Raw genomic sequence first — 27,934 nt, forward strand, 5'->3', positions numbered from 1 at the left:
CTTTTTTTTGTCTATGATTTTTAATGGGCTCTATGGTTTCAAGAAATTTATAATCAATAGTCTGGGTGGTCAGTGGCTTTGTGTTCCTTTCTATTTTTTCTTAAAGATCTTGCGCTTTTTTTTTTTTTCCCCATTTTCTTTGGCAGTGTCCTTGCATGACCTTACAAAGAAAGGAAGATATATCTGTCTTTTAGATCTGCCTACTCGCAGTTGTGCTGTCAACGCACATCTCAAGTTCCTCCAGCCACAGTTTGAATTTTCCTTTCCATGTTAGCTACTGAATTTTCATTGACACTCTGATTCTGCACAGCTTGAGTGACTTACATGTTCTCTTCCCCTGTAAGTTTTTTTTTCACCTGTGCCTTCTTGTATTAATTACCAGTATTGTGTTTTCATGCTCCAATTACTTGATTTTTTCCCCTAGAACCTTTCATTTTCTTTATTTTGCTATCCAATTTCTTCCTCGTGGCATTCATTTGTACATTTTTCACAAGCTAAAGCACTAACCACAGAGTTATTTCTCCATCACACCTGATATGTTGTTGATCTTTTAATTTTATTTTTAAAGTCTATGTGCTTATAGACTGTCTTTTCCTACATTTGGTTGTATTTGGGATACCTAACAGACCAAAATCTGGTTTTCAGTCCTTAAAAAGCTGCTTACCATAAATAGTAAATAATAACTGCTAGTAATAAAATTATTGCTTCCAGCCTCTTGAGATAGCTATTCAAGTTTTCCTGTAGCACCCTATTTCTAAGATGTCTCAAACTTACATGGTGGAGAACCATTGTCTTCCCCCCATCACTGGAATCCACATGCCAATGGGACATTTCCCTTCCTGGGTCTTCAGATGCAAGCTACAGGCTGCATGATCACACTGAGCGGACTGCCCATAGACCTTCCAGACTCATGAGCCACAAAGTCAGCTATACTCTATAGTAGACAATTATTATGTGGGAACCTCAATTAGCTTTATTGTCAAGGGCTCTAGGATTCTTGACTGAGTAGGTCTGGTGGTAACACGTCGGCTGAAAGACTTCAACCTGTTCATTGCAGAAGGCTAACATAATGCTCGTATACTCTTTTAGTCTCAACACAGTGTTACAGGGAAATACTGATGATGGGCAGACATACTTTAAATAAGGCTACTCTTCAGGCATAGGTTTTCCAGGCTGGTGAGAAGTTCAGCTGACTTGCATACCCAATGACAAACTCCCCATCCTGTTGCTGGCCAACATCCTCAGATGGTGAGGACTTTCTGGGCAGGTAGCTTATCGCAACTCGGCATCAACACCCAAATGTCACTAGGTTTTACTTGTAAAGTCTCAGTCTGGGTGGTTTTGCTATGTGTGGTTGGCAGGTTAAGGGAAGAAACCTGCAAAATGTTAAGCAATAATGACTAATAAAGCAGGTGCTTCTGGACTCCTGAGAAAGCTGTTAAAGTCCTTCAAAAACACTAGTTCTGAAAGGCACCCAGCTTACACAGATGAGCAAAGCTGCATTCATATTCCTGCTATCAGTGTGAATGGTGATTATCCTGTTTCCTCTTGCTACTTTTAAAATCCACCTCCTCAGCAGTGGTATTTCTAATCTTGTGATTAGTACTAGAATATTACAAGAACATGGATGCCCTAATTCCCTGGCACCAACCCAAACAATATTGATGGCATTTCTGAAATGCAGTGACTCTAGACTAGTGCTTTCCACTATATATAACTGCTTGCATGGGTGTTTAATACTTCCTTCCAGCCTTTAAATAATAGGTAATCTCAAAATAAAAGTGTAATTTGCAATAATATTCCTCTGCTCAAATCTTTTAAGAAACTATTGTAAAGACATAAAGAAACTTAATGTAGACCAGTAGAGTAGAAAACTTCTAAGAAATTAAAAATTACTATAGAAATTATCAGGGTATTAAAGTTGTGCAAACAGTTTATTAAATATCACAAATATGAGGTTACCACAAAGCTCAACACAGTGATGTGTAATGACAGGGACAGAGTGACCCAAGAGCATGCTTACCTGTGTGAGGAGAGGCTGTATCTACAAAACAATGGATTTATCCTGGAAAAAGTGTTTATAACTCAGAGACCATTATGAAGAAACAAGTCAACATGAAACTCCTATCGCACCTCTCAGGCACTAACAGAATATTATGATCCCTTATTACATAATGAATAACTATTCAGTATAAATGGGATTTCGGAAGTATAGTATTTCCTTTCTCCATAGTTTTTCTAATGTCTTGTGTCCTTACTAGGAAAAATAAAATAAAATAGAAGGCAAGCAGAAGAATGAAACACAATGTTAGGTAGGTCTGAGAAAATACCTTATAAGAAGACTGGATCTTATAAGAGCTTATAAGAGCTGGATCTATTTAACTTATCTGAAATAAGATTTGGATGGGAGCTGACTACATTAGACATTTATGGGAAAAAGTAGCAAACATAATGCCATGTTGGCCCTTGAAAATAATTGTAAATGAGAAATAAGTGGTATAGAGCCCATTTTTTTAGCACTGAGACTAAAAGTGGCACAGTCTGGCCAAGCCTGTGCTATTAAATTCTTTAGGCTTCCAATACAGGGTGATTGTACCCAATCTGTATATTGTGAAAGTACTTGGATTGTGCCTGGGAACTGCTTGGTCATTGGTAGATTTGGTGAGGACCAACTAACACTCTGTCATTCTACCAAGTTAACTGTGCAGGTGATGAAATTCCAGAAACTGTATTCAGGTAGTGGCATAATTTAATTCACTGGTAAAGACAACCTTTTTTTTCCCAAAAATTTGAGCCCAAATGTATTGTGACTGCTTCTTGCGACTTAGAATGTATTATCTTTTTTTTTTTTTTTTTTTACATGCACATATCTTGGTTTGGTGTTATTAAATATAGCCTCACCTCTTAATTGACACGTCATATTGAAAGTTTCAGGAGAACAAGTTTTCTAGTGATTTCTCCAATAATTCTTGGTTTTAACCAGACGGAGGAAATATAACAGTTCTCTCATAAGCCTAAGATGGTAGTTAAGAATCCATGAAATCATCTCGTCCACTTTTCAATTCAGGGAGCTCCTCCTGGCACCAATAAAAAAAGAAAAGAAACAGCATACAAGTCATATGAGAGTTATTTTGGATAATTTCTAGCCTTCAAATATATTCACTAAGTATTTGCTTAAAAAATGCAATTTATTTGGAAGTGGTTTTAATGTGCAGACAAGGTCCTGTGTCACTGCATCAGCTACTGATGACTGTCGCTGAGTAACAGAGCAAAGAAAGCAGCTCACTCTTTGCTGCAGGATCCTGCATGGTACTGCTGAGTTCAATGGGACTAGAATATGATGCAAGGCTTTGGTATACAAAGTCCAGTCTGTGTGTGTAAGGTAAAATGGAAAAGCTTTAGAGGTGTAAATAGTGTAGCTGCACCCCGCAATCCTTGATGATGAGGCTGTGCTGCTCACAAGTGCAGCTTGCACTGAATTTGCACCAATACAGGTTCTGTGGTGTTTGATCTCTCACTACGTCTCACTGTCAGCAAAGAGGCCATTAAGACAGAACAGGGATTGCTCTGCCAGGTGGCTCCAAAGCTGACAGTTTTGCTTTATATAATAAGTAGGAAAAATTACTTTTGCTGTTCAGAGAATTAGGAAGGTGAAAAGGAGGCTTTCTGCAGCTAGAGGTGAGATACTTCTGTATACAGTGTCCACTAAAGGCAAGGAAGAAAGTATTCGTCAATGCAAAGTAGAGATGCATGGTTTTTGGCTGCAGGGCATAGGTGTGCGTTAGCCATAAGAGGCAGTGCACTTGAAAGAGCAGGCAGAAATGTTAAAACAGAAGGAAAAGAGGGAACAGCATCTAGATGAGGTGAGAAAAAAATTCTGCAGTCACTTGATAGAGAAAGTGTAAAGAGTGAATCCATTGAGGGGAATGCACAATATACCATTTTTCAAACTCAGAAGTGTTGCTCAGTGCCTTAGGTGCCTTCACCTTTGTAATGCATGCTAAGGCACTTTTAGGTGCGGTTCTGTAGCCTGCCTTTTCCTTGGAGCTCTGCAATGTTTCACACAGGCTGCTGTGGCAGTGATTTTCCTTTGTTGTTCTCATGCTGTTATTCTTGTGCTATTATTCTCAAGACCTTATTCCTGCAAACCCCAACAGCATAGTTATGGCAGGTTCTCTTGAGAAACAAATTGCTCGCAGCTTCAGAATCACCCTTTTCCCTTTCCTTTCCCTGCCCTTTGGTTGTAGCTTTGGGTTACCGTATGGAGACACAATAATATGCAAACACATACCTTATCAATGACCTAGTCTGCAGCACCAGCCCCAGGTGAAAGCATGCTCCAGCCAGCACTAACAGCACCAGAAGCAAAAACCGATAGGAGAGATGAGTGGGTCCTATGAAAATTATATAGTCCCTATGGAAAAAGGTTACTGGGGTTTGCCTGCTGCGCTGGAGAGGAGCCCAGGGAGATGCTCAGTGGGGATACCAATTGCTTCTCTTCCCAGATGGCCACTGGGGAGTTTTCTTTCTTCTTGTTTTCTTTCTCCCCCTTAGTTTTTATTTTTCCCTGAAACTAACTTTACTAGAGAGTCGATGTATGCCATCAGCTAAGGACCCTACTAATAAATCTTTGTGCATGTAAGCCTGTCTCACAACACAAGGCAAATATATATTTAATGAAGCTTTTCAAAGGAAAACAGCATTGCTGTATTTTTAAAGAAGATAAAGCCCATGATGTTTCAAACACCATTTAAAGTGTCTCTCAACAGGAACCTCTTCTAGCAAGGCAAACAAGAGTCTTTCAAATCTTGATACCTTTAGCAACATTAGAGTTTGCATCTAGCTTACATACCTATGTTGGGTCGTAGAGACTCCTAGGAAACCTGAGGCTGGGAATGAATATTATGATGTCCATCCAGTCCCTGGTGGGGAAGATGGATCCACTGCATGTAAATAATGGGATAGGAAAACTTCCTGAAGAAGCCAGAATCTAGCAGATGTAATTGGCTGTGGAATAAGGTGCAACATCATTAATGGAAGCACTTATGAATAAGGAACAACCACCAGGGAGGAAACCTGCCTTCAGGAGTTCTTGCAGCTTCTGCTAAATAACTTGCTTGAGAAATGCAGAGTAGCTGGCATGGCATTGGAGTTGGATTGCCCCTGAGATCTTAGACGAAACACTAGGAGCCTGCTAATGATAAGAGGTTAATGGCTGGATGATGTGGGGCCCTGCCCCACCTCCTCCTGGAGACTATTCTCTGTGAAGCTGTGAGGGAAATAAGAAGTCCTGGAAGGTTCCCCATGAGTCCTCTCTCCTACTCTTCTTCCAGCCTTGTGTAGACCCTGTCTGAGGAGCATGTCAAGAGGTATGGGCCGATGTGTATTGGAAAAGGCATGCTGGAATCCTGTGCTTAGTAAGCCCATAGCTCTCTCAAGGGAGGATCCCCCCCTTTCCACCCCAAACCACTAGGTAGAGGAGTGGGAAATCTTCAGTAATATCGAGCCACCTGGTGCACAATAGACACTGGTCTGGACAGCTACTGCTGCTATTGTTTCCAAGAAAGCCTACCATCTATGTATTCACAAGGTGTCATTTTGAAAGTGTCATTTATGGCAGTTAGTCTGACTAGGGTGAAGATGCCCAAAAGTGAAGGCCAAGTCTGTGTCCATGTTTGGACATAAATACCGAAGTGCTTGGAAAGGTGCTGTCAGCTCTGGGACTGTTCAGTATCTATCTGAATTTTGCTTTGTGCTTCCCTCATTTGCTGCTATCTTGGGAGCTGCTGTCTCACCAGCAGAATTCAACCAAGACCTGGCACATTTCTCATGCTTACGCAGAGATGATTTCAGTCACAACCTTTAAAAAGTCTTCTATAGCAAAACAAACATTACCGTGTCACTTATTGAAATAATTTGGGTTTAAGGCTGAAGTCAACAACAAAATTTGTTTCTTACTCAGCAATGTATGTCTAGGATAAATCACTATATATAAAGAAGCTTGTAAAAATCTCTTTTCTTTTTCATAGTCATTTCTATGAGGAAGGCCAGACTGACCTTGCCTTCCTGAAGAGGGAAGGACCAAGTGCCCCTTCTGAGGTTCTTCCTAGTTCCAGTTACTGATTCTCTTATTCAGATCTTATGTATTCAAAAGTAACCCCAGAGTTGAGGTCATGGTAAATATTCTGAATTTTCATCATTTCTCCTAAAATCAAAACTCTGTCTTTTGTTTTGGTAAGAGTCTCATGTTATTCTAGAAGCTAGGCTGTTATAAAAATAATGGAAAAATTTCCTCCCTGTGAAACTTTGCATACACTTTTTTCTATTGTTCACTTAAAACAAAGTATGTTAAACTGCCAGCATCGACAGCAGACTCACATTTTTTCTTTATATGAATAAAATATGAAGAAAAGAAAGAAAAATATTTCCCATCATACTGTTGAAGAGCAAGATGTGAAAAACCTGGCAAATGCTGAACAGTTTCCTAAAATTATTGAATAACTGCTGAACAATAGGTCTGGAAAACAAAGGTAAATAGGTGCCATAATGTAAGGTGGAGCTCCATAAAATGAAAACTAAACATATATGCATTAGTGTCATCACGTGAGAAGTATTTTTAGTGATAAAAGTAAGCAGAACCATCAAACTTCAGTAGAATGACATACAAATATACTTCAAGGCATACTTTCAGCAATTGAGAAAGAATCCATTTTACAGCAAGAATGTTAATTTTTCATATTTTTTTTTCTTTAGTTGACTGTGTGTCAGAAGATCTTAATCTGCCATTTGCTGTGCAACCCTAGGAATCCTTTCCCTGTTATGAACTCCAGCAGCAGCTGGTGAAAACTGATGGTCCAGTGCATCTTTCAGCTTTTTTACCAGCCAGCATAGTCAGTCCCAATCTCTTTATTGACAGCGAATTAAAGAACTGCTGTAGAAGAATAATAGCTTTCTGTCTGATGTCTGGGACAGCCTGCTCATAATCTGACTTTCTGACATTAGTGAGTTGCTGTTTCTGTCTGTGCTATACCTCATCGACAAATGGAGGAAAACATGTAGTGGCTCTGATGCTGGATTTATTCTTCCTAGGTGTCTATGAAGCATAAGGATGAAAAGCGTTGCCCACATACAAAGAACGAGCTTGCAATAGACTTTCAGTTGTTAGTATGGACCCTGTTTTTCTCAGTTTTACTGCTCTGATGACAATGAAATTCATGTGAAAGTGTATACAGCAGCAGCAGGAACATGTCAGTTCATTTAGTAGACTGAAAAAAACAAATCATGTTTTTCCCTGCTGTTTCTACAAACAGTTTTAGGTTTTATTTTGATGACAGTTCCAACTGCATATGGCCAGATGGGATTCCATTTGTGGTTTGTCAATACACTTTTGAATTTCTCAGCTACTTTAAAATGAGAAGTTGAGGGCTAATTCAGTACTTGTAAAAGGGGAATTCACATGTCTATAATGACTTTCATCAAAGAACGTATCATCATGGAACAGTTAATAAAGATCACTTAATAAGCTTTCACATGATCCCTTTGAGGCTAACATATTAATATGATAAGCCCTTGGCAGGTGAGGCAAGTAAGATGATAAAATTCATAAATGCTGCGCAAATTCAGAGGCTCTGAAAGATTCATTTTTACATTCTGCATTCTCAAACCTCTGACTTAAACCAACTGACAAATGTGTTCATCCAGAACACTTTAGCGAGGAGTAGGTTTTTGACAACATCACCTCTGATACTGGTTTTTTAAATTCCTTTACCTCCATTCAGTCAGCTAATAGGTTGAAAAGCAGTAAATCACAGAAGCTCAGGTGACATTCCTAAAAGTTATGAGCTCTCTGCATACCAACTTCCCACTACATTCTCCAGGCTTTATATCTAAAGGTATCAGCGAAAAGAAAATCTCATGAAAGGAGAGTGAGTCCTCATCACGTTTCCAGCTCTGAAAATGAAATGTCAGAGGGACTTCTGTGGAAATGTCAAGAACACATGAAAAAAATTTCAGTGTGCTAAGATCTTGCATGCATTTGTCTTAGTTTATTTGAATAGCTCAAATTTGAATGCTGTGCCCAGAACCCAGACCCTGTTGCAGCTGATGGGGCTAGTGGAATTTCTGTGGTAAAGCCCTTAATAACATGAACACAAGCCTGGGAATAGCGACACTGAAGCCAATGTTTCTCCTACAAGTGTGTACTGGGAATGCATGATCAATAGTTGAACACATGCCAAAGCCCAATGCGAATCTTTATGAAATTCTTTAAAATAGACTTTAAATCAGGCAAAAAAGTACCTCAAAGGTTTAACTATTTTAGTGATATGCCATAATTTTAAAAAATTATGAAATAAGGTCATCTGCCAGTCAATGCACTTGACACCCATCCAGGAACCTGAAAGGATTTTGAGTGCCTCTAAAGGTGAAGTAATACAAACGTAACTATGTGGATGGAAGAAGGAGTCATAACCAAAAGAAAGTGAAAAATAACAACAACAACAACAACAGAGCCTTGGTTGGACAATTTTGGCTTGCATAGAATAAAAAACACCTTAAAAACTGCTACTGCAAAAAAGACAGTATAAGTGATGAGAGATTTGTGCCACCGTTATACTAGCAAATGCAAATGACTTCTCATGTAGCAGAAAAGAAGAGTCACAGAACATGCTGATTCCTACAAAGCAGCTATAGAAAATGGAATATGCTTTAGAGAAATGGGAATCGTTTTCATGGTTATCAGGTGAGTTGCCTCTTAAATTTTTTTTTTCTCTAGGGGTACATTCCTCAGGTCAGGGATCAAAGTTCTTGCATTTTCTTCCCAATGTTTAGATGGAGATGATCTAACCATCTTATGTCTGACTTGGTGGATACAGGAGCACATCTTGAGTCCTAATTCCACATAAAGAAGAGACGGAAGCATGACCCAGCTCCTTTCTGCCACATGCTCTCTTTTAATGGACAGGAATGTGATGCCCAGGTGGGATCCAAAATGTCTAGTATATAGGGATGATCAGTGGACCATGCTCTAGCATGTATGCAGATGAGATAAGACAAACATTTGGCTCCCGGTCTGAGGCCTCCCAACATATGTAAATGTTGAACAGCCAGTGGTCCCCAAATTAATTTACTCGCAAGACTTCGCAGTGACAAAAGCATTTTCAAAATAAACACAAATTATCCTCAGATTTATAGTTTTATAGAATGTAACAGAAAGAATTGCTAGAATAAAAATACTAAGTACTTGTTTACTAAATACTCTTGGTCTAGTCTGTAGAGTATGTGTAAGATCCTGTTTGCCAAAGTAACTAGAATTTCTGGCTTGAGAAGGCAGGTTTTAATATCCAGAAAAAGCTCTGGTTTGGTGTTTATTTGGCCTACAAGCTTTTTAACTTCCTCAGTACCAATGCTCCTCTCCAGCATCAGACTGAAGGTCAAGGATTCACCCTCATCTTGCTTTTCACAACCCTGAAAACATAATTGTATTAGCTTGGTGGGACTTAAGTTGGGACTTTTCCCAGCTAATGGTTCCTCTGCTTTGTTCCCTAAGGAAACTGTGTCATTGGTTTGCCTTTTCTGCTAGTAATCTCTAACAAGTTCTTGGATTCAGACAGTACACTAGAACATGAGTATCAGGAGTGTTTTACAGAAATTATCTCCTTTCTCACAAGGACAGATAAATGTTTTGCCTTGGAGATAATCTTAACTGTCCCATGCAAACATCACAAGCTGTGTTAAAGGACATACCTTAATATGGATATGGAGCTGTGTGATTAGGAGAAGAGAGAAAAAACATGTCTATTTATGGTGCAGTGTAGCAGTCAAGTGATAGACTTTATATGAAGAAGAAAGAACCAGTAACACAAAAAATATTCTGATTTTTCCAAAGGAAAGTGCCAACAAATGACATGGGAGCAAAGCACGCGGGAATATTTACAGAAGCAAAATTTGCTTGAACCTCAAATGGGGCTATTTCAGTTATACCACTGACTCTCTGAGATCCAGTCTTTGAGGAAGAACAGGTAGACAGTTGACCTTGGACAGCCAATTACACCCAATAGGGTGAGAGCAAAATGCTAACAGAAAAATGGATGAGATTTTATACTCATTCATTATACGCTTACAAAAGAACCTATTCTAAACCTAGCAAAAGGCAATGGAAGTCTTTACAATGATTGCAATTTTGCTTATGTCCTCAACAAAATGCTTAAGCACATGCCTAACTGCCATTAACATCAGTTGAGGCTGGCAGAAGTCCCTAAGCTTAAGAATAGATTGAAGCAGCTAACTGAGGCAAAGCTTAAACTCACTGACTCGAAGGGTGCAGAAGGCTGTTGGTTTTGTCTATCTTTTACACATTCCCACTTATAATTTAATGCTGTTGTTATATACAAAATACTTAATCTCACACCATGCAGCTCAGATCACAATCTTCAGAAACCCAAAATATAGGACTAATAAGCTAGATTCAGTGCTCTGTTCTGAACTATTTGCAGTTCTAAGTCAAATTATGGCAATGAAGGAGGAGTGAATTCAGTCTCCTCCATTTTATTAAAGATTCATTCTTTTATAGAAGTGCAGGAACAATCCCAGAAAAGTCCATCGAATTCACTGCCTGCTAACAATTGCATTAGTTTGCTTATCTGTTTTAATTTCCTAATTTTATGGGAAGGGCTGTGGATTTAATTTACCCAGGGTACTTAAGAAAAAGGTCAGTGATACTGAGCTGGAAAAAGTTTTAAAATTAGATATTCATTTGTACAAGTTTTTTCTTGGGTCATTGCTATTCACCCCTCTTGGTCTGTAACACTTTTATTTGTCCTGGGCTCTGAACAGCTGATGTTTCTTATGTTTTACTTTTCTTTAGCCTGGGAGGTCAGGCAGAGCAGCATTTAGCCAGAGCACTGAGGTGCAAACCTCTTGTAATAAGCTCTCTCCCCTTCAGGTTTAGGTTGCACTACTCTAGAGGTTTTACACCTTTTTGTAGGAGTGAGGGAGTTTCCATCTCTGTTATTTCCTCAAGAACACTTCTGAGCAGCTTTAGTGCAATATCTGCATCTAGAGCAGTGAACAAGGGAGAAGAGAAGAGGTGGTTGGAGAGAGTCTGAGAAGAGCTAGGAAAATCTTTTCTTGGCTCTGAAAATAGATCCTCTGTCTTGGGTAGAATAACACAGTGGTACAATCCTTGTCTGGGCAAGGTCATCACTTGTCCAGATCTATTTTAAGGACTGTTTGGTCCTTAAGGTCTGTTTCAGTGCTTTTTCCCTTTAGTTATGGTATAATTAGATATAATCTGACCTCCTCAGAAAACCCATTCCTTAATGTATTGATAAGCAGCCTCATTAATATGCTGCTTTTCAATTTCTTGAGGGGAGAAAAGTGTCATATTTTATTTAGACAGAGATTTCCTACTCAGCTTCAACGGGGAAACTCTTTTAACTGTCATCTTAGAAGGATCTTAAAGTTTTTTCTCACTTTTCACTTTTTATTCTCTTTCATGTTTTGTGTTACCCATGTTACTGCTTCTAAACTTTTGTTTCTCGCTGTATAAGGACAAAAAAACAAACCAGGAAATAATCTCTTAACACCCTGGTTCTCCTTTTAGACAATTTGCTGGCCAGTGAGTCAGCAACAGAAACAGCTGTGTTCATTCTTCCTTCCTTTAAGTGTAATTTCTCTCTCCCACCCTAGTACGGCTTAGGTGTTTGTTCCAGACTGTTAGTCCTTCAAACACGATTTTGATGGAGGAACACAGAAATGTCTGCAGCAAAAGGAAATGAGAAGATGCTACTGGCATTTAGTGATGAGCCAAATTAAAAAAATCTATCCCCAGAGAATTCAGTGGTATTATACTGCACTGCAAATATCCTTCCTGACCACAAAATAAATACATGGTGAGAAAAGAATAAAGAAGCTAGAAGGCAAGTGCATTGACCTTGTTATTAGGACAACTGAAATTACTATAAATAGTCAAAATACCCATCTGAGTATTAGAAGACTAATGGGTAGCTCTTGCCCTTAGTAACAGTCTTTTATATACATTCAGACTATTTCACTGCACTTTTAAATTTTTACTGAATGTCTAATTTCTTTTTCTTCGGGGCTTAGATCCACAGTCAACATTATAAATAATAGCAAGGTACCTGAAACTAATATTTTTAGTAGAAAGCACAAAGCAGAAATGAATTCTGAAAAGTAGTACCAAAACCCCCACATTATTTTCACTCGAGGAACTGGATAAGTAGGTAACCAGCCAGCCCACTTGCCTGTATGCCTATTTTTCTAATATTCCAGCTGTTCAGTGAACAGAGAGGAAAACTGTCAAAAAGACCATAGAGATGAGCAGACCATGATGTGTTTAATCAGAATTTTTTTCCGTGGAATGTTTAGCTTATTCAATCTTTTCATGTTTCTGGAAAAAAACTGCTCAATTGAAAAAGAAGAAGAAAAAGTTTTGTGTGTTGTCAACATCTGTATATTAACTAGCAATTTGCACCGTGCAGAAAATTGGCACCTTTCACAGTACTAAATCATGAAAGAAGAGAATAGTATTTGCTATATTTTTGAATGGTAAATTTTTAATGGTGTTTTTTGCCATTTAGATGGTCACTGAGAAGGCAAATAGATATATAGCCCAGAAGCTATATAAAATGTTTGTATAAAAGCAAACTGTGTTTGATTTTAATTGACCCAGTTGATAATTCAATTGTAAAACTCCAGTTTTCACTAAGAAAAGCTGTGTTTTCAGTAAAAAAAAAAGGGGGGGGGAATTCCATTATTGCGGTTAGAAGTAATTTTTAACTTCACTCTGATCATTTCCACTGGTTTCAATTGGTTCAATTTATAAGGCCAAAGAACAAGTCCCTGCTGCATTTCCAGCAGAGGTGTGAACCTCTGAGTATAAACTTACCTTGTTCCAAGCTGACTGACACAAAACTACCCTCTGGCACTGGCTTTAGCTGAACCTGGAGAACAAGGTAAGACAACACATCTGAAGTGTGGACAGGGGTGTACAGCCATGGGCATCCCATTTTGGCTTCCAGTCAGGTGTCCCACGCATGCTTGAGGCAGCAGAGATGTTGGCTGGGACCCTTGAAAGGGTCAGATCATGTGCAGATAGGCAATTTGTAGCAGCTCAGCCAAAAATTCCTTTGCTGGCAGCTTGGACAGTCAATGACAGATGGAAGATCTTGCCTTCACTGTCTCCCTCATGCATGTTCCTATGAAGAGTATACTACAGCTGTAGCATCAAATGAGGTTTGTTTTTTCTTCTCTCACCAGTCAGACCTCTTCTTCCTGAACTGAGTGGGACCCACGCATCTTGTATGTGACTATGCAGTGTAAGGGAATGAGAACATCATCAACAGGAATAACTGAATCATCTTACTGTTCTGAATTAGCAAATACATAAAATGGTGTGGTGGGTTGACCTTGGCTGGCCACCAGGTGCCTAACAAACCATTCTATCACTTGCCCTCCTCAACAGGACAGTGGGAGAAAATACAACAAAAAGCTCATGGGTTGATATAAGGACAGGGAGATCACTTACCAGTTACCGTCATGGGCAAAACAGGCTCAGCTTGGGGAAATTAATTTAATTTATTGTCAACTAAACAGAGCAGGCTAGTGAGAAGTAAGAACAAATCTAAAAACACCTTCCCCCCACACCTCCCTTCTTCCCAGGCTCAACTTCACTCCTGACTCTTTTACCTTCGCCCCCTGAGTGGCGCAGGGGGACGGGGAATGGGGGTTCATAATGCTTCATCTCTCCGCTCCTTCCTTTTCACACTGTTCCCCTGCTCCAGGGTGGGGTCCCTTCCACAGGATACAGTATTTCAAGAACTGCCATAGCACAAGTCATTTCCACAGGCTGCAGTCCTTCAGAAACAGACTGCTCCAGTGTGGGTCCTGCCAGGAGCCTGCTCCAGGACAGGCTTCCCACGGGGTCACAGCCTCCTTTGGGCATCCCCCTGCTGCGGCGTGGGGTCCTCCCCGGGCTGCAGGTGGAGATCTGCTCCCCCGTGGACCTCCCTGGGCTGCAGGGGGACAGCCTGCCTCACCATGGTCTTCCCCACGGGCTGCAGGGGAATCTCTGCTCCGGCACCTGGAGCACCTCCTCCCCTCCTTCTGCACTGACCTGGGGGTCTGCAGGGCTGGTGCTCTCACGTATTCTCACTCCTCTTTCCCAGCTGCCACACAGCACTTTTTACTCTTTCTTAAATATGTTATCACAGAGGTGCTCTTGATATTGCTGATTGGCTCAGCTTTGGGCAGCAGCAGGTCCCCCTTGGAGACGGCTGGACCTGGCTCTGTCCCACATGGGAGAAGCTTCTGATATCTTCCCAGAGAAGCCATCCCTACAGCATCCCTGCTACCAAAAGCTTGCCACATAAACCCAATACAAATTGTCATGGACATACGGCTGAGTGCTAAACACCATAGTGAGGTGTTCATCAGAGCATTATGGTTTAGCACATATGTAGCTTCACCTGTTGCTGTGCTGTCCCCAGGCTTTGCTGCTTTGCTTTTTGCAGTGTCTTCTGAGTCATCTTGGAGTGTCACTGACTTGCTCCTTTCCAGCCTGTACCTTTTCACATCACCATTTGCATGTGCATCTTTGCCAAATGCATCCCTTCTGTAGCGGTGTCTGTATTTCCCTGCTTTCTATTGGTATAATACCTGAAGTCTGATTATCCCTTGAATGGGTGAAATTTGTCAGGTGAAACTATTTCTTTAGACAAAACACTCATTTGGGTTGACTGAAACAGTCTTTCAATTAATTTAAGTATTTCAACTGGAAAAAATGTTTTCATGTCAAAACATGTTAATTAAAAAAACATGGAGGGTTTTTTCGGGGGGGGAAGATACTTCAATATTAAATGTACATAAATTTAATTTTAATAAAAGCTACAAAATAATAACTTGTGTTGCTAGGAACTATTCTATGCAAATAACTTCAATAACCTTTTCTTTCCACTATCTAGACCAAACAAAACCTAATTTTGGATCAGTCTGAATATTTTCATTCTGTGGTGGGACCATTAAAAACCAAACATATTACAGTTCTCTAATTGTAACTTCAATGGGCCAAGAGTCTTGTTACTGGTAGAACAGAAAATACTATAGTATTGTGCTCTAAAATATCTAATAGCAGCAAGAGGTCTGTTTTGATAAAGGAAGGCTTTAATTACTGTCATGAGCCATATTGGCACTGAAGACTCTGCCTTGTGTGCTTCGTCATACAGATGTAAGACAAGGAGGGAGCACCACCATGTCCAGGGTCCCCACTATTCCAGTCATCACATAATAGTCATCAGTTCAGGAGTATCCATCTCACCACCAACCACACACAAGACATACTCTCCACAAGTTGCACTTTCCTGATATGCCTTGAGGACCAACATTAGCAAAGTCTACAATATCCTGTTGGGAGACAGAAGATAAGGTAAATACCCTTCAATGAGATCTGTTCTCTCATTCGCAAACCAGTTCTATTCCCTGAATTTTTAAAAAGCCATAAATGCTATAATCAAGGTCCCTGTAGGTAGATATGAACAGCCTTGATAACCCACTCTTCTGCATAGAAACCGCAGGACAGGTTTTCCAAATGCAGCCTTAACACTTCCTTCAGTGTGTGCAAAGCACTCTCGTTTGCACAGTGGTAATCATGCTTACACCAACAAATCTTGTCTGAATTTTGCAGGTAGAAATAATATTCCATTCACTAAACTAATGGAATCTTTCACCCACAAATTTAAATCACAGTAGTCCACAAAGATACTCGTAGGTGTGTTTGACTGTTTATGAGTTTATACAGTAAAAGCATTCACCAAAATGATGTATTAGCTCATGGTGCTTTGCATAATTATTTTTGTCCATTATTTCTGTCTTCCTCACTTTCTGCTGTTTGTCTACAGTGCCTTCACCCATGTGGATGTAGGTGACATCACAATGCTGTAACAAAGATATGGTTGCTTTTACCTTTACTATTCTATTTGCTTTTATAAATATCTTTGTACCTGTTTTATGCATTCCAAGACATCATTTGAGGTATTAAACAAAGAAAAGCTATTCTTGTGTCTTCATAAAACCAGTTTGCTGATAACAAACAGTTTTTGAATAACATTTGGACTATCCATGATTTCAGAAAAACAGATGGAATCAGTAACTGTTACACAGCACACATAGCTGTTTGCTGTGTAACAGAGTATGTCTAACATAATAAATATGCCCAAAGTGTAAAACAAGAAAAGAAAGAAAAAAATGCAGAGAATGAACTTGAATGAATCAGATAATAATGTTTACATACCACTATGTGGTTATCTTAGTCCTCGTAATCAATAAGAACATTTCCATGAGAAAAGAATTCAGTGTAAATGAGATAAACAAATTCTCAGTCATCTAAAGAGAAGAATCATGATAACAGATGCATATGTTACCTTATAAGTAAGCATCTGGAGATCCCTGTTTGTTCAACTTAAAACAAACAAAAAACCCCACCACGACCCCCCCCATACTTTTGTGCACAATCTCTTAGATTTAAAGGCCCATCAACAAGTTTACAGCATCAATTCCTCAGCTTTGAATCTTTGTTCATGCTTCTTATGTTTTGGTACACTTGTTGGCAAGGTAATCGTATCCTCTAGACCCTAGACTAGTCCATATGTTTGGAATAGCTGAACCCTCTGGAATCTGGTTTCAGTGTTGAAGGGACTCTTGACTTTGACTTTTTACCATAAGTGGGCGAAATTCAATTACATGGATCTGAACTCCTCCTAATACTTGCAGGCACTTGGAATGAAGTGTTCTGATTTCACCAACATGTACTGACAGATCTAATAGTTACAGGGACTTGAGAATTTTTTCTTTTATGACTACTCATATAAATGAATGTTTCACAGGAAAAATGTATTCAAGAATTTGATTTTTGTTTGTTGACGAATTCATAGGAACAATATAAAAAAGGTTATTAAGTTTTTATAAAAGTGTCTTTTCCACAGGTGGAGCTAGCATGTCTACAGTGTAATGTAACACCTCTGCAGCTCAGTGTACCCTGAGATGAACAATGACAATGCAGCATGACATACATTTTTCCAGCATCCAGTCTTTCAGGCATAAGAAATCATAGTTGCCTCTTACTGGTTATGGTAAGCAGAAAACTTTTAAAATGAACTTTTAAAGGCACTGAAAGTGCCTTCTAATGGCTTTGTTTTGAAGGAATGTTCACATTTAATATCTAGAAGGAAAGAAGCTGTTTTTTTATGATGCATTTCTCCATAACAAGTAGTCTTTATTGGCACAATTTTCTAGAGAGAAAAAAAAGTATGTAAAATAATGACTACATAACATTTGTAAAACTGTGGTAATACATATGTTTCAAATTTAAAGTAAAGTAGCCATTAGATTGTAGAGATAGAATATAGCTGAATTCAATTTTTACTTTCAGATTTAAATAACTGCTCAGTTCAAGTATCTAAGTTTGCCATTACTTTCTAGCAGACAGTCAAATAGGAAAATTCCAGCAGCCTGTTTCTTTCACTTCTTTATGTTCCCTTAGCTATTTCAGATATAAATAATTAACATATGTATGACGGTTAAAAATAGTTTAAAAAAATACAGGACTGAATCCATTCATATAATAATCACATACAATAATTTGTAGTACTGCTTAATTTGTAGTACTACTCACGATATAAAAATCTAGTCAGATTTGTCATAAGTTAATTGTCTTTGCTCCCACATCATTTTAAAAACTCCTCTATCTTCTAGGCCTAGGGGAGAAAAAAGTCGTATTTACTCTCTGTTTTTAAAACAGTAACAGTCTTTGCCATTTTCACAATTAAAAACAGTACATATCAAAGTATAGGATTAAAGTATTAGAAACAATCTGATGAAACTTGATTCTTTTAGACCATATTTTGTACAGCGTACTACTGAAAAGTTGCATCCTTCCTTTCTTTCTAGCACCAGAATTCCTTCTCTTTATGTTTTCTGTTCAGAGAAATAGGAACACATGTTTTCTATTTAGACACTTGAGCAATTACTGATATCTGGAAAAACTTTCCAAACCACCAATTATCTCCTTGAGATACTGGACTCATCAGTGTTACAGTCAGTGTCTGGGCTAAAGGCAACGGGTGAGCTTTAAAACTGCAGACCTGAAACACAGACCTGGATCTAGCTCGGTGGGACAGGAGCAGAACCCTCATCTGAATACTAGCTACACTGTGAGATAAACCTTACAATCTCTAGGGGACCCGAGGTATCCCTTGCATACTGCTGCTGCAGCACCAACTGAGTGATTACATGTTAAACTAAGACAGCCCTTAAAAATTTGCTTCATTTTTAAGAGCTCAGCTTCATTTTGTTTTAAGAGCTGGGCTTCTAAATTAGTGTGCTAAGGTAGACCAAGGGAATGGCACTTTTTTTGGTTTTGAAGTTGAGCATATATTTGAATATACTGAAGGACTGAAGGAGGTTCCTGGAATACATTGATGACAACTTCCTTCTCCAAGTGATAGAGGAGGCAACGAGGAGAGGTGCTATGCTGGACCTTGTTCTCGCCAACAAGGAGGGGCTGGTGGGGAATGTGAAGCTCAAGGGCAGCCTTGGCTGCAGTGACCATGGAAAGGTGGAGTGCAAGATCCTTAGGGCAGCGAGGAGGGTGCCCAGCAAACTTGCTGCCCTGGACTTCAGGAGAGCAGCCTTTGGCCTCTTCAGGGATCTGCCTGGTAGAGTACCGTGGGATACAGCTCTGGAGGGAAGAGAGGACCAAGAAAGCTGGTTAATATTCAAGGGTCACCTCCTCCAAGCTCAGGAGTGATGCATCCCAGCAAAGAGGAAGGCAGGCAAAAATGCCAGGAGGCCTGTGTGGATGAACAAGGAGCTCCTGGACACAGTCAAACACAAAAAGGAGGCCTACAGAGGATGGAAGCAAGGACAGGTAGCCTGGGAGGAATACAGAGAAGTTGTCTGAGCAGCCAGGGATCGGGTTAGGAAAGCCAAAGCCCTGATAGAATTAACTCTGGCCAGGGACATCAAGGGCAACAAGGAAAGCTTCTATAGGTACGTCGGTGATAAAAGGGAGACTAGGGAAAATGTGGGTCCTTTCCAGAAGGAAACGGAAGACCTGGTTACCGGGGACATGGAGAAAGCTGAGGTACTCAATGACTTTTTTGTCCCAGTCTTCACCAGCAAATGCTCCAGCCACATCGCCCAAGTCACAGAAGGCAAAGGCAGGGACTGGGAGAATGAAGAACCACCCACTGTAGGAGACGATCAGGTTTGAGACCATCTAAGGAACCTGAAGGTGCACAAGTCCATGGGACCTAATGAGATGCATCCACAGGTTCTGAAGCAACTGGCGGATGAAGTGGCTAAGCCACTATGCATCATATTTGAGAAGCTGTGGCAGTCTGGGGAAGCTCCCACTGACTGGAAAAGGGGAAACATAACCCCCATTTTTAAAAAGGGGAAAAGGAAGATCTGGGAAGCTACAGGCCAGTCAGTCTCACCTCTGTGCCTGGCAGGATCATGGAGCAGATCCTCCTGGAACCTCTGCTAAGGCACATGGAAAGTAAGGACGTGATTGGTGAAAGCCAACATGGCTTCACTAAGGGCAAATCGTGCCTGACAAATTTGGTGGCCTTCTACAACTGGGTTACAGCATTGGTGGGTAAGGGAACAGCAACAGACATTGTCTACCTGGACTTGTGCAAAGGATTTGACACTGTCCCACATGACATCCTTGTCTTTAAATTGGAGAGTCATGGATTTGATTGATGGATCACTCGGTGGATAAAGAATTGGCTGGATGGTCGCACTCAAAGAGTTGCGGTCAATGACTCAATGTCTGAATAGAGAGCAGTGACAAGTTACATTCCTCAGGGGTCAGTCAGTATTGGGACTGGCACTGTTTAACATCTTTGTCAGTGACATGGAGAGTGGGATTGAGTGCACCCTCAACAAGTTTGCCAATGACACCAAGCTGTGTGGTGCGGTCGACATGCTGGAAGGGAGGGATGCCATCCAGAGGGACCTTGACAGGCTGGAGAGGTGGGCCCGTGAGTTCAACAAGGCCAAGTGCAAGGTCCTGCACATTGGTTGGGGCAATCCCAAGCACAAATACAGACTGGGCAGAGAATGGATTGAGAGCAGCCCTGAGGAGAAGGACTTGGGGGTATTAGTGGATGAAAACCTGAATATGACTCAGCAACGTGCTTTTTCAGCCCAGAAAGCCAGCCATATCCTGGGCTGCATCAAAAAAAGTGTGACCAGCACATCGAGGGAGGTGATTCTCCCCCTCTGCTCCCTCTCTACATATAACCATTCTATGATTGTATGGTTCTAATGAGAGACAGTCTCTCCCCCTTTCAAATTGCTTGGAAAAAGATATCTTCTAGATTTCCTATTCTTTCTTCTTCAATATCTCCAAAACTGTTTTACTGGTCTGTGTAAAGAGTTTCAGGATTTAGAAGGATGAAGGAAGCTACATGAAATAATAATGTAGTGCTTTTTTCCTTTTTTTTTTTGTCATTAATAGAGACCCAAAGAACACTGATTATTTATTTATTTATTTATTTATTTATTTTAAACCTTCATTAAACCACAGTAAGGTATTTTTCAACTTAAACCTGAGATTACTAAAACTGACCTTTGATTTTTTTCCATTGAGTTTTATGATACTAAAAATCTATACAAAAGGCTGTAAGGTTATGCTTATTTAGCAGGTACCTCTCTTGATGGTCTTAATTATGTTATTTTCCTATTCCAAAGTAATATTTTAAGCTTCCATAGCATTAAAAAATGTTAAGGGTCTATTTTCAGATGTCACTATGACCTTTAAAAATACCTAATCTAGCTATTTAGAAGCTTTATAACTCATGGTCCTATTTTAAAAGGAGTGTGGGAGGATAATCAAAGAAAGTCATTTTGTACTGAGTAAAAAGAGAAGTGTACTAATTCTACATTAGTAAGCACGCTTCTTATAGAAAGTTGTCCTTCAGTACGATTGAATACCTTTGAATATTGTGGTACCACAACACCACTTGAGTGTCCTTCAAGGTGGCTTTATTTGAGGTTAGTCATCCATTTTAAAATCCCTTCCCATCAGAATTATTTTTTTTTGGAGTTATTTTTATGATACACATACACGCTTCCATCTGCAGCCTTTTTTTCTGATTATGTGAAACATATGGCTGGTCTCAGTAGCCTTTTCCACATGTATATAGTAAAAAGTACCCAAATGATTAGACAGTGTGTGTTGCCCAGACACACACATTCGTGTGTTATATCCATGGGACCTACATAGCTGCATGCCACTCACAGACACACACACAGGTGTCGCATGTAAAAACTTCTTCTCTTATGGACTTCGAATCCGATCAGAACTGGAAGTTTATTAATAACATAATTAACTGGCAATTATTGAAACATGCATTCAGGATCCATTTTGGTGGTAAAATGGATAAACCACAACACTTGACACTTATAAGATGTGAACAAACAGCTGCAGCCTTTGAAATACTTTCAGTAACCAATCCCCCCGAACTGTAATCACACACAGGTGCAGAGACATCCTTGCACAGGTCGTCTGTGTTTCAGGCACACGCACCTCTCCAGGGGATACATCCCCTACTTGCACCCTGCTCCGGCGGGACATGCGGGTGCTCCAGCACGAGGTGTGCCCAGGACGCTGCCTGCAACCCCCCAAGCACATCCAGGAGAGAAACTCCCCTTGAGGTAGCACCTGGGGGTCCCTCTTGGTCCCCCAGCTGGCCCTCATTCACCGGGTGCCTGCTCCCTGCAGCATCCCGGGGGAGGATGCTCAACCCAGACTGGGCAAGAGGTTATTATGAATTTTCATGCTTTTATCCAGCTGCTACTGGGAGTTTTCACTTCCAGTTACATGTCTACAGTCCAATTAAGAACCATTGTAGAATGTTTCCACTGAGTATCAAATCTATCTATTGTGCACAGATTCACAAGGTGTGAGAACAAAAGGAGTCCAGTGAAGCTTAGATGTTGGAAAGCGTTAGGTTTTACCTAATTACTGCCTCTATAGGTCAATACTTTCAGTATGAAAAAAATGTATCACCTCAAGAGACATCTGATTTTGCTGTGAAGACATCTGGGGGTGGAAAACTGACAGCCCTTCAGACGTTTGATTCCACCAGTAGGTTCATTTTATATATAATATACATACAACATACATGCATACATATACAAATATATATACAAAGATATATGCAGATGTATATGTATGCATTCCCCCCCAAAAAACAACACGTGCTTTGTTTCTAACTACTCAGCATCCAGCATTAGGTGGTATAGTCTTCAATACTTGAATGTTTTAGCATTAGAAAGGCACTCATCACTGGTAAACTGAGCTCTTTACGTCTCACACTAGGAGGCGTTTTCTTCTATCATCCAATCATTTTCACACATTTTTTTCTGTATCCTTTCCTAGTTTTGTTTTTATCAATGCTATAAAAGGAAGAAAGATTACCTCCTGGATCTTATGTAGTTTTCTGCTGGTTTTGTATGATTGCACTGTACCTTTGAATCACAAAAGTGCGGTGCAAGCTTATTCCAAATTGTCCGCTAACCATACAAATCCTTTTCCTAATATGTTTTCCAAACTGTCGCTGGTAAGGCAGAGTAAGCCACCACCTGAAGTGGATCTGGATGCGGCGTTTATTTAGAACTAACAGGATGAGAGCTTTTACCCTACTTGTTTGTTTCACATGTTCACTCGTCCCTTCCCACAGCACTGTGCTCATAGGTCTGGACTTCTCTCCCCAGCACGGAGATCACTGCTGGTCCGGAAAGGTCGGGCAGAAACTCATGTTGCTTCCTGCTATGCAGCTCCTCACAGTTACCTGTTTGAGGTGTTATTGGCCAAAATCCCTGGCCGTCCCTAGCGTTTGACTCCACACATCTCCTTGAACTTTCCTCCAGATGGCATCTTCACCTTCATCTTTCCAGGCCCCCTTCTGCTTTCTAAGACTACCACTTCTCTTCAGGAACCTTTCTTTTCAGCACTGCCTCTTTCTTTCAGACCTCAAGACCCCAGTTTCCCCACTTTAAATAAAAAACTTTGCAGAAGCAAATGTCTGATCAGCCTCATATTTAATTGGTAGTTCTCTCCCATGCCTTTTCACTAACTGGAAGATTTAGGATATATAAGGTACGTTCAGTCCAGGTGTTATTAAAATTTACAGCCAGTCCCTACCAGTTGTAGCTTGTAAGTAGCAGGCTTGTGCCTGAGGATTCAAAAGTTTGGTTTTGGACATTGACCCAGATAGGTACATATACCCAACTCTATGCTGCCTGCCAGCATTCACCATTTAAACTATTTTTTCAATTGCAACAGAAAGCAGTACCTATACTCTCCTCACAATTTGTATGGCTGGTGTTCCTCACTCTCAAGTATCCAAATTTGCTAAACTTAATTTTGTTTAAATAGGTGAGTTTCCCAAAGCAATCCAATTCACTTTATGTGATCCAGCTCACCTAGTTTTAGCCATTTAAAAAGGCACTGTCAGGGTTCAGTTTGAGACTGCACCTTCTTGTCCTTATGTAGGTAAACCATGTGTCCATAGGTAAACCATGTGTCCATAGGTAAACCACGTGCCTAAGCGCCATTATCATTTATAGAGATCTAGTTAATAAAGTCAGTGGAGACCAGAAAAATATTCATTCATGCCACTGTTGACACCTTCACTTGGTCAGTTAAATTTGCTCTAGACTGTCGTGTCTGTGTTGATTATATCTTCATTGACTGTAATGAGAGCCTAGACAGCTTTTATGCTTCTGGACAAGCTAAATTTAGTCTGGCAAGTTAATTTATGTTAACATCTAAATTTAAATGTCTTGAATTGAATCCTGTCCCACCAGCCTAGTCTATGTTTATTATTTCTCATCATTCTCTAGTCTAGATAGGAAAAGGTGCCTCCAGAGGGTGATTCATCCCACTTGTTTGAGGATGAAGACACCATTCCCTCTCCCTTTCTTTTAATTGCAGAGAATCTGAAATAGTTATCTGAAGCTATATAGTCAATTCTTAGATAATTGAAATTAGGTGAGATGGATTCCACTCTGTTCTGAAAGCATTGTCCTCCTAATTATTTACTAATTTCTCATTTGTTGTATTATTATCAAATTAGTTGGCCATAATTTATATATTTATGTGTATGTACATTTCTGTATTTTTAAAATTCTATATTTCCAAGATGTTTTTTTCTTACTCTGACAGTTCTAGCTGCTAGTAGGAATTTTTAATTGTAGGCAGACAGGTAGGTTACATAGGCTTGGAAGACTTCCTAATGCAAACACACTTATCCTGCAGGTTATTTATACTCCTGACAAGCATACTTTGCCCAAGGGGATTTTATCAGGGAATCTGCAAATGGTTACAATACAAATCCATAGCAATACTGGTTTTCCATCTTGAATGATATCCTGATACTAGGAGCCATTTGGATTGTAATTCATAGGAGTGGTGAAATGTACACTTGAAAATGCCCCTCATATAAATCCTGCATTACATGGAATGAAACTGTACTAATTATGCCATTTTTTGTTTGTTCTGGTTTTAGTTTGTTTTTAAGGCTGATAAATAAGGATATTGTTTGACACTTTTTACTGTATCTCTTTCCTTAATAGACTTCCCAGTGGAGAACTTTGTTGTTTAGAGCAACTATCATATTAAAGCAAAATATAGATAAGAAATAAAGCCAAATATTAAACTGTCAAAGAAGATGAACAATGGTCCTTAAATAGGCACTTATAAAATGCAAGAGTTTGTGTCTTTAAATTCAGGCTGAAATTTAGTTTGACTGGTGTTCTTAAAGAAGTAAGCAATGTCATCTTAGTTTCTGCTTTAGATTTGTCTAGGACCCCGAGTTGACATATTTCATTTTAATTAGGTATTCTATATCTGCTCTCCTTAGTTAAAGAAACATCAGTCCTCTACATACCCAAACAATCTCTTCAGGTTGCCTTGAGGTCAGCACCATAAATACAGCAAGGGAAGAACCACGACCTACATACAGAGCTGGCTCACTGCTGTCAGCACTGCAAACAAAACCGAATTTTGTAAAACAATCGTGCTGCTCCAGGGATGAGGATCCAGGGCCTGATCGGAGCCGGCCCTTCCTCCCACACAGGCTAAAGAGGAGGAGTGATGCAGAAAAGGGGAGGAATAGGGCTGAGGGAGGAAGGTCCTGGAAAGGCTTCTTTCTTTCTTTTGGTGGGTAGACTGAGAGAGAGAGACAGTGACTGTTTCTGTGGGATGCCACTAGCTCTTACCCCAGTTCTAGACAGCAACAGTTAACCTGAGCTTGGGCAAGCTGCAGCACTATTTTTGTTGGCGTACACCACAGCCTGCTGATCAAGATGACTGTTAACTCCATGTGTGTCTGGAGCTGGCCCTGTCAGCATCTGCGTAGCAAGCAGCTATTGCGAGGGTTAACCGTCTTGCATTTCAAGCAAAATACAAGCAATCTTTTTCTTTTTAACTTCGTTTATACAATACCACATTGTTTCATATTGTAAGAATGGAAAGTTAAAGCAAAATCTTTCCTGAGGTGGTGCTTATGTTATTCTGATGGCAGGTTCTAGTTAGGATGAAACAAGCCTTTCAGTTTTCCATGCCTGTAGCTTTAAAAGTGGCCATAACTGGATTTGAAACCCAAAGTAAAAAAACAATTTACTGTGTTGTGAAATAATCTCTAGGATGAAAAATGAATAAATTTATTAAATGTTTTCCAGAAATTAAATATTCAGAAATACAGAATTACCATTGCCTTTTTGAAATTATCCAGTCTGTAGCAAACAAACTCTTACTATGTTGAACAGTGAAGAAAAAAAGATTATGATATGAGTCCAAACTATGTAATATAGTTTCAAGGCCAGACACCAACTGGAGATCGAGAAATGGGCATAAGTTGAACCAGGAGGGTTTCATACTTTAAAAGGAAGGTAAAAAGTGAAACCTTTTTGCCCTGGAGGAAAGCCAAGCAGTGGAGCAGGTTGCCCAAAGAGGTTATGGCATCACCACTTTTGGAGTGGGGATGAAACTTTGAGCAACCTGGTCTGACCCCATAGCTGACCCTGCTCTGAGCAGGGGGTTGGACTATAGACCTCCCAAGGTCCTTGCCCACCTGAGTGATCTCATGATCCTATGAACTCACAGCTGTGTTTTACAGCATATGCTTAAGTTGGTGTGTCCATAGCTGCACCGTAATGGCTACCCTTCTAATTAAAGTATGTTTGTCTTGATTTGTGTCTATGGTGCAATGTAACCAAATCTCCAATAAACACAGAGTTGGAAGAGGAAGGTGAAACTCTTTGCCTATTTTGTATGATAATTTTCACTGTTTCTGCCCCAAAGGACCTGAGATATGAATAAAATGTAGTCCAGATTTTCCAAACATAAATAAGGATAGAGATTACAACAGTTTGCATGTCTTCTGGAGGAGGTGGAGTAATTTCCTAGAAGAGAAATCCATTGGGTTTACTAAATGCATAGAAACCACCTCAATTTTTTAAAATCCCTGTGATGTAATGCAAAGACTGGGAAAATGTTAGGGAAAAGTAACCTGTGTGCTTGATTTGTGTATATACTCAATGTTAGTCTGCCTTAGTCAACTTTTGGAATCAGGATAGACCTTTAGTCTGAATCAGGCCATTCTAATAATCATGTTCTAAATAATGAGTCATGATCCTGAAGGAATCTCAGGTTTTGCAACACACAGGCTGAAAGATACCAGTAGAAGGAGTACTGTGACTCAACATTAATTCCCTTTGAGCTTGCTTACTTTCATTCTGGATATATTATGGACAAAATCCAGATCAGAGTATTCAGTGTTCCCAGCTTCATTATTTGAAATCCAAATTTGAGTGCATACTTGCTCAAATTCTAACATGCTTGGACTTAATTCTTTATAGTAAATTAAAACTGAGCAAGCCCTATGTCATGCAAGAGTATCAAAGTTAAATTTCACGTACAGAAAAATGGCTGTGAGATATGGGGAGCAGGAATATTAAAAAGTCAACTTTCTAAAACAAAGAATGTAGTAAAAATCAGTTCTTTCAGTTTTAGCCTGGCAGCTGCCAGGAAAAAACCTTCACCCAAGGAGAAAAGTTGTTAACCCTCCAGCACTAATACTCTAAATATAAACTGTAGAGTGTTTGGATGCCATTGGATTATTGGGATTGTGATGCTTCACAAACTGGCCATTATGACAGGAGCATAAAGGGAAAAGAAATTCTCAACACAGACTGTAAGTGGTAAAGAGAACTGCAGAATTAATATTACATAGTAATGAGACAAATTCTCCAAAGCTAACAAAACAGACTTTGTTGGAACTAGGCTTATACTAGGTATGTCAACTAACTTTTATATGTGAAGATGCTATAGGGCACAAACAAAGCTTTCTTTTCATTAGATACTGCTTTTATTTCTGTCTTTCTAATGTACACTGATTTTCTTAAAGGCTTTGACTCAAAAAGCTATTCTTTTATTTGTGAAATATTTTACATAATTACTTGGGAATTACATGAGACTCATGGACCTATTTTAAGGCATCAGCAGTGCAGCTAGCTTTTCAGTACTGCAATGCAGAAATTCAGCCAGCAATGGACTGAATAATAGCCTCTGATTAATTAGTAACAATTTTTTAAAAAAAAACTTATCAGCAAGATATGTACAGCACTTCAAGAGAAGGGTTTTTTTTTTGGTTGGTTGTTTTTTGTTTGTTTTTTTTTTTTCTTCCAAATTATTCTCCTGAAGTATATACAAAGTAAGAAACAGCTAAGAATTAGTTTCTTGGTTGATGTATATCCCTTTAGGCTCTTTTCACTTCACTAGGGAGACATGTAGCTTCTTCAGGCTGGAAATGCAGATCAGATTTTTGCTCTGACATTTGTATCC

Source organism: Haliaeetus leucocephalus, unplaced genomic scaffold (genome assembly GCF_000737465.1).
Source record: "Haliaeetus leucocephalus isolate CR32 unplaced genomic scaffold, Haliaeetus_leucocephalus-4.0 Scaffold217, whole genome shotgun sequence".
Classification (NCBI taxonomy): domain Eukaryota; kingdom Metazoa; phylum Chordata; class Aves; order Accipitriformes; family Accipitridae; genus Haliaeetus; species Haliaeetus leucocephalus.